Genomic DNA, 7,942 nt, shown 5'->3' with positions numbered 1-7,942 from the left:
CCTTTACACCGACCTACGATCGGTTACAACTCTTATAAAAGTACCATAAATCTGAAGCTGACACCTAAATTGACACACGTGGTTACAAAGTTCTGCATGCATGACTGAATTCTGAACGACTCCAAATTTAATCACTAAAAATCTTTCATAATATCTTTCCATCAGAACCTACCCTACAACATAATTATCATCCAATAGGGCTCCACCTACTTCAGAAAAAGTGAAACTTACAAGAAACTGTAGAAAGCAAAGATGAACTCAAATGTACCACAGTCCGATGAAGAGTAAGACGAAACTCCGAAGTCACTGCCAACACTTTTTGCTAAAGAATAATATGTATACAGTTCTATATTTAAGAGATGAGGAATTATGTATATTCGGCTGATATACCCTCCAGCCTTCATCAGGTGCCTTGGGGAAATTTCGAACCCGGGTTCTCATTCCTAAGGTATTTTTCCATATTATCATTATTATTATTATTATTATTATTATTATTATTATTATTATTATTATTCAGACCACTGCCTGGAATCGAACTCTGAATCTTGGGGTTAGTAGCCCGCGCTCTTAACCACTACGCCATATGCCTAAGACACCTGATGAAGGCTGGAAGGTATATCAGCCGAAACGTTGTGTTAACAACAAACAAGATGAGGACAAATATCCATCAAATGTAAATAATATGTATGTATGTATGTATGTATATATGTATGAGGGTGTGCGTGTGAGAGTGTGTGCATGTATGTATATATATATGTGTGTGTGTGTGTGTATATATACACACACAATACATAATTACGCATGTGTGTGTGTATGTTCACACGGGCATAAATGCATATCTATGTGTGTATCATTGTATCTATGTACTATAATGATAGTCATGGCATAATCTAACCGTTTAGATTAGATTAAAATCAAGCAGACAGCTGAGTTTTTTTGGAAATGTGTTTGGATGAACTCACCACTCACACACACGCGCGCGCACACACAATCGATACATAAATATATTCACATTAATATGTTTGAAACAGAGAGAGAGAGAGAGAGAGAGAAAGAGAGAGAGAGAGGGAAAATCGATTTAGGCATATATATGTATATAAATATGTATATATATATATATATATATATATATATATATATATATATATATATATTTGAAGGTTTGGAGGTGATGTACAGAAATTATATAGAAAAAAATTAAGGTACTCAGAAACCTGGATGTTTGTACATTTACAGATTTTTATTAATGTGTATATATATATATATATATATATATATATATATATATATATATATATATATATATATATATATATATATATATATATATACACACGCACACACATTCATATGTATGAAGTGCACGCACTCGCTCGCGCGCACGCACGTACACAGAGAGTAGGTTACTTTCGTCGCTCTACATCAATGCTTCATCTTCGCTCTCTGCAAGATTCCAGTTTGTGTATCGGGTTCCAATTACGTGTGCTTCGTAACAGCAAGTTGGTAAGCTTCTACACATTCGCTTTTTGGTATCGTATACAATAGATACACCTGCTGCTGCTGCTACGGTTGTTGTTTTTATTTCTTGTCTCCATTACCGACACCTACGGAACGGTCCCTTAAAGAAATAACAGAAGAAAAGTGAAGAACTTTCAACATCTTTGTCGCGACATCGGACACTATATTTCCTGATTTTCCTACGAAATATACCTGGCAATATCACCTTTTTGAAACTTTTATTTACGGTTAAGCTTCTCGAGGTGAAAACACAGAATTGTTCTCTGGTGACTTATTACGTGTAGGAAGTGTCAACTGTAATGAAATTTAATTCATTTTTGATTCGTTGTCTTTTTCAATGAAAAACAAGAAAATACGAATAAAAAAAAAAGTGGGGGAACGAAAGTTAAGTAACATCTTTGAAAATCCTTTTGAAGTTACATCAGTCTGTGGGAAAGAATTTTATCTTGAATACGATAAAGTGCAGAGCAAATAGCAAAGCTGGTATTATGCCTTTTGAAAGAAACAATTTAGTTACTTCCAGCGAAATGACTTACCGAAATGAACCAAGCGAATTCCAGGTAAGAAAATAAAACTTAGAATTTTTCTGAACTTAGTTTTGGCTATTTGCTTATATATGTAAACAAACAAACACGGCATTTTTTTTTGTCATTGACCAAAAATATTTATGGAAACTTTTCGAAGTTATGAGATAACTTTTAAACAAATTGTCGTGTGTGTGTGTTATATATATATATAATGTTATTGTTCTGCATTGTGCTAATAATACGTCAGAATCACAGTTCGTTTTGTTTTCATGTGAAAATAAAACAAAATATGAAAACATTTATAACAGGCATTTATAAATTTTATATATATATATATATATATATATATATATATATATATATATATATATATTTCCGTTTTCAAGTTCCAAGGACTTTCAGTTTGTCACACATCGAACATTTTGCTGTTTTTTTTCTCTCTAAATATATTATAAACGATTAGATGTTTCTAAAACAGAAATTATACTTCTTTCTCTAATTGTACTTTTTCTCCGACTCTCGTTCGATTTCGTTACATATAAATTCAGTTTACGTATTAAACCGGTCTCATACAGCTGGTCAAACTCTTCGAGCGCCCTGGTACCCGTCTCGGTTCAACGTCTCCCAAGGAATGCATGAATATTTAACAACTTGTAGATTTTTCCACCTATAATTTCATTTTATCTGATTCGGCCAGATGTAAGTATTTCTTTTAATTTCCCCACCACCCATGTTATTGAAATCATCTAGCCTTCAATTTCTCCGGGGTTACTAAAATAAATACTATTCATTTCATTAAACCTGTTTGAATTATCTCTAGTAAAGGGGAAGAGGACCGATTTGACAGAAAATGAACAATTATCATTCCGAAAATGAACAATTATTTTTGCTGCTGTTTTTGTCACAGCTGTTGTTCGCTGCTGTCCGGGAAAAATGATAAGGCAGAATTACACTTTGATGCCCCGTTCCGAATTAGCTTCCTCATAACTTTTTAAATAATTTATATTTAATGAAATGTTTGCAGAACTACATTTTCAAAGGTATAGAGTCGAAGGCAAAGAATACGTACACCCGGTGCTTATGATTAGGGGTTAGGGTTTTTGTTACGCTGAAAACCGGTTGTGTACGTATTCTTTACCTCCGACAATATAGATTACGATTTTGCTGAGGAAAATGTTTTTGTTTTTTTTTTAAATCGCAGTTGATATCCTTTTAAACCGTTCTAATAGGCGCAGGCGTTAGTTGTGTGGTAAGAAGTTTGCTTCCCAACCCCATGGTTCCGAGTTCATTCCCAGTGTGTGACACTTTGGGCAAGTGCCTTCTACTATAGTAGTGGTTCTCAAATTTTTTACTGTCAAGGACCCCATTTATTTAAATGAGTTTTCTCACGGATTCCTTTTTATAATACCTATTCTTATAATATATATATACATACAAGTCGTCATCAACTTGCGATCAATCTGACTTACAGCCAATAGACTTTATACGACGATTGGCGCGCCAGCTCCTGGCAGCAATAATAAATAGTCCAGTTGAAATCTAATGGGTTTCTTAGAAATTAACCCGTCTACGGATGATGTCGTCTGACAAACGCTTCCCCTAGGTTTGGTTATCGATCGCCACTGTGGTTATTCCAAGTGTTGGATTACTATCCTATTGCGGAGGCATCGAGGCAACCTCGTATTTGTTTATAAGACGACTGCTTGAGATTCCGGAATTTTTTACTAACGCCAGTATAATACAGAATGCTTTGTGTGACTTTTACCTGAGAATGTACTTTAAGAATGTAAAAATATAAAACAAAGCCATGTAGACCTAGAAGCCGACTTACGGCCAGTCAACCGGAGCCAATTGTGGTCGTAAGTCGACGACGACCTGTGTGTGTGTATGTATATATATATATATATATATATATATATATATATATATATATATATATATATATATGTCAGTTAACATTGCAATTTACATTATATTTGTGCCCTATGAACAAGTATTTATACCTGTATATATATATATATATTGACCGTTGACTGAACACTATTCAATTTTTTTTCTCCGTGTTTTTCTCCTTGTCTCCGTATTCTTTCTGTTGAAGAGCGTAGCTCGAAACGTCAAAGACTTTCCGTATTCCCGAGCGTCATACTAATATATACTTTTGTTATTTACACCACCTGTCCTCGTCTGTTGTTATTTTTTGTATATTCTCCCATATATATATATATATATATATATATATATATGTGTGTGTGTGTATATATGTATGAAATTTTGAATTTAGTTCACGGGCCCCTAGTACTACCTTTGCAGACCACTGGTTGGGATCCACTATACTATAGCCTGCGACCGACCAAAGCCTTGTGAATGGATTTGATAGACAGAAACTGAAAGAAGCCCATCGTGTGTGTGTGTTTCCTACCACCGATTGACAACCGATGTTGGTGTGTTTATGTCCCCGTAACTTAGTGGTTCGATAAAAGAATAGGAATTTGTTATTAATCATTGCACACCTTGAAACGCTGTAAACATTGTCTTCATTAATATCGTTCATTAAGAACATGAAATTAGAAGACACAAAAGGAAAAAGAAAAATCCCGTTTTGTGTTTAACCTACAATTATACAAAACGTAAGCTTTACTGACTACTTTCATTTCGTATTGATAATAATGATAACCGGGTTAATTCAGTTTTATTTTCTGTTGTGCAGTAATAATGTCAAGTTGGCGATCCTTGTGTGTCAGATTTCATTTTGTCAGTTAACATTGCAATTTACATGATATTTGTTGCCCTATGAACAAGTATTTATACCAGTTTGTACTACAACTAAAGAATTTCTGAAACTTTGAAACAAATTTAAATAATTGTCCTTTACGAAACTTTCGGCCCCACAGTTACTTTGCAACTGCAGACGATTAAAAGTGAGAAGGTATATAGTCATGTTTTGATTTTCAGTTTCTGTAACCAAACCTATATACATACATATATGATTACTTGTCACCAAAAATTAATATTATGTTACTGCTTGGTTGACGTTGAAAACGTACACATTTAATTTTATCGCTATAATTTCTCTTTCCGAATAAAAGTTGTATTTTTGCCTTCCAATCAAGATTTAGCTGTATACATTCAATATTTCATCTTTTAAAATTAAAATGTTATGGTTTATCCCGGTGGTTCCCAACCTGGGGTCGACGGACCCCTTGTAGTCTGCAAAGGTAGTACTGCGGGTCCGTAAATTAAATTCAAAATTTCATATATACACATAAGGATAAGCATATTAAAAGGGGTCTGTGGAAAAACTGATTTGAATAAGAGCGTTGGAAACCACTGGTCTCTCCAGCTTAGTTCAGTATTTCAGTTTACAGATTAACTGTGAACTTTGGCAGCGGGAGTGAGGAGCGTGCGCTTGGAGTTAAGAAATTTTTAGAGTATTCTTTACAATTTGTTATTGTGCTGTTGCTTTGGAAACCACTATGTATATACAGGTGTGGCAAGAAACTTGCTTGCCAACCAAATGGTTCCAGTTTCACCTTGGGCTAGTGTCTTCTACTATAGCCTCGGGCTAACCAAAGCCTTGTGAGTAGATTTAGTAAACGGAATGAAAGAAACCCGTCGTATTTATATATATATATATATATATATATATATATATATATATATATATATATATATATATATATATATATATATATATATATATATATGTGTGTGTGTGTGTGTGTGTGTGTGTGTGTGTGTACATCTGTGTGTGTTTGTTCTCTACCACCGCTTGACACCGCAGTTCGGCAAAAAACCGATAGAATAAGTAGCAGGCTTCTAAAAAGTTCTAGGGTCGATTTATTCGACTAAAACCCTTCAAGGTGGCGCCCCAGTATGGCCGCAGTCTAATGCCTGAAACAGGTAAAAGAAAAAATAACAGAAGATACACACACACATATATATATATAAAGATGAGAATGTGTCTCTGTCTGTGTGAATCCCTAAAACCTGAGAACTACACAACCAATTTCATTCAAATTTTACACATGCTTTACTTAGGGTCCATGTAGTGTCATAGGCCAAAAAAAGTTTTAACTTCTTGCCTAGCGCGGGCCCAGAGCAATATCATAATAACATCTCTCTATTGTAATTTAAGATATTTTCACTTTAATAGTTTCACTTTAATACTGAAACTATTATCAGTATTAATAATCTCACATATATACAGGCATGGCATACATACATATATACATAGTATATATGTATTTTCTTTTTTGTGTGTGTGTATATATATATATACACATCTGCACAAAGGTATATATATATATATATATATATATATATATATATATATATAGATGTATAATATAGATTTAATCAAAAGATTAAATGTGGTACTTAAAATGTTTGTGGCACCAGAATTTGGTAGGGTAAAATCGAAAAACAAAATCAAGAGATGAGCTGACATATATATATTGATGTGAGGTGATACTTTCATTTCCCCTTAGCCCTCACGTCACACAGTTGTTAATGTTTGTGTTGGGTCACGCTCTTCCAATTCCTATAGATCCGTAATGCATCTTACGGCTGTGCCTGTCACCTGTATGGTGAGGAATCCTACATTGGGGAGTAGTAACGACTACGGTAGGGTAGCTGACTGTTTATTGTGATCATTCATCATTTGGTTTCCTGTAGTTTTGCTCTCTTTTACAAACGCAGTGAACATATATTTCCTATTTCAAAGAAATTCGAACAATACATATAAGACCCAAGTTAAAAAGATTCTCAACAATTCAACTTCTCTAGTTGACATTAAGACACCCCAATAGGGGCCCTAACTCCCACATTTTAGAGCTCCATGACCTCCATTTTTGAGGAGCCAAATCCTTTTAACAGGTTCGATAAGACTGGAATTTTGGATTCTGCGCATAAAGATCAGTAGTATGGGATACATGTGTCATGATTAGAAGTTTTTTAGGGTGTGTAAAGAGGGAAAGAACCCTCATCTGCAATTTTGAGGAAATTCGAATCACAGGTATTCCAGTTCATTAGAAAAAGTATAACAGAAAAGTCTAATTCTGAAATCGCATGTAACACTGGCAACGCCGGGTATCTCTGCTAATGTGTGTTTATATATATATATATATATATATATATATATATATATATATATATATATGTATATATATATATATATTTCTTTATGCATATATATATATACACACATACACGCAGGCGTGTGGTAAGTGTGGTAAGTAGTTTGCTTACCAACCACATGGTTCCGGGTTCAGTCCCTCTGCGTGGCACCTTGAGCAAGTGTCTTCTACTATAGTCTTGGGCCAACCAAAGCCTTGTGAGTGGATTTGGTAGACAGAAACTGAAAGAAGCTCGTTATATATGTGTTTGTCTCCCCCCCCCATTCGCTTGACAACCGATGTTGGTGTGTTTACGTCTCCATAACTTAGTAGAATAAGAGACCGATAGAATAAGTACTGGGCTTACAAAAGAATAAGTTTTTAAGTTGATTTCTTCGACGAAAGGCGGTGCTCCAGCGTGGCCACAGTCAAATGACTGAAACAAAACAATATATATGTATATTTATATACCAGCAGAAAGACCGCCCTCCGAGCGGTTTTCTGCTAGTCCCTTGATATATTTTCACATGTCTAATTATTTCTTTGTATAATAGTACTCATTTGTTTAGCAAGTATTGCCTTCATTATTTTTTATCACAGCCATAATCTCTCTTTTTTAAACAAACATCACGGTAGTCCAACAACAGAGGGGGAAGCAGTTTATCAAGTTTTACCTTCCCCTCAAATCAACATAGAGATTTCAATTAAGCAGCACTTCTGTAAACTCTGCAGTGTGTGTGTGTGTGTGAGAGAAAGAGAGAGGGGGGGGGGAGAGAACAATGA

The 7,942-nt window shown here is 34.5% G+C and overlaps 1 protein-coding gene across 3 annotated transcripts in view; it reads left to right on the top strand.

Moving 5' to 3' along the window:
* Positions 1–1,515: 1,515 nt before the first annotated feature.
* The window catches only part of LOC106883755 (uncharacterized), a 22,304-nt gene continuing 15,877 nt past the window's right edge, over positions 1,516–7,942 (top strand). Inside the window, exons 1-2 of one of the 3 annotated variants that reach the window (XM_089354438.1) lie at positions 1,516–2,078; positions 2,621–2,744. The gene's annotated coding sequence lies outside the window, so the exon portion shown is untranslated. Of the gene's footprint in view, positions 2,079–2,593; positions 2,745–7,942 lie in introns of all 3 variants that reach the window. The other 2 variants (XM_089354437.1, XM_089354436.1) reach the window with 2 other exon arrangements.

The sequence above is a fragment of the Octopus bimaculoides genome, chromosome 6 (assembly GCF_046866305.1).
Source record: "Octopus bimaculoides isolate indiv1 chromosome 6, ASM4686630v1, whole genome shotgun sequence".
NCBI classification, from domain to species: domain Eukaryota; kingdom Metazoa; phylum Mollusca; class Cephalopoda; order Octopoda; family Octopodidae; genus Octopus; species Octopus bimaculoides.
This window is presented reverse-complemented; position numbering and strand designations above follow the sequence as displayed.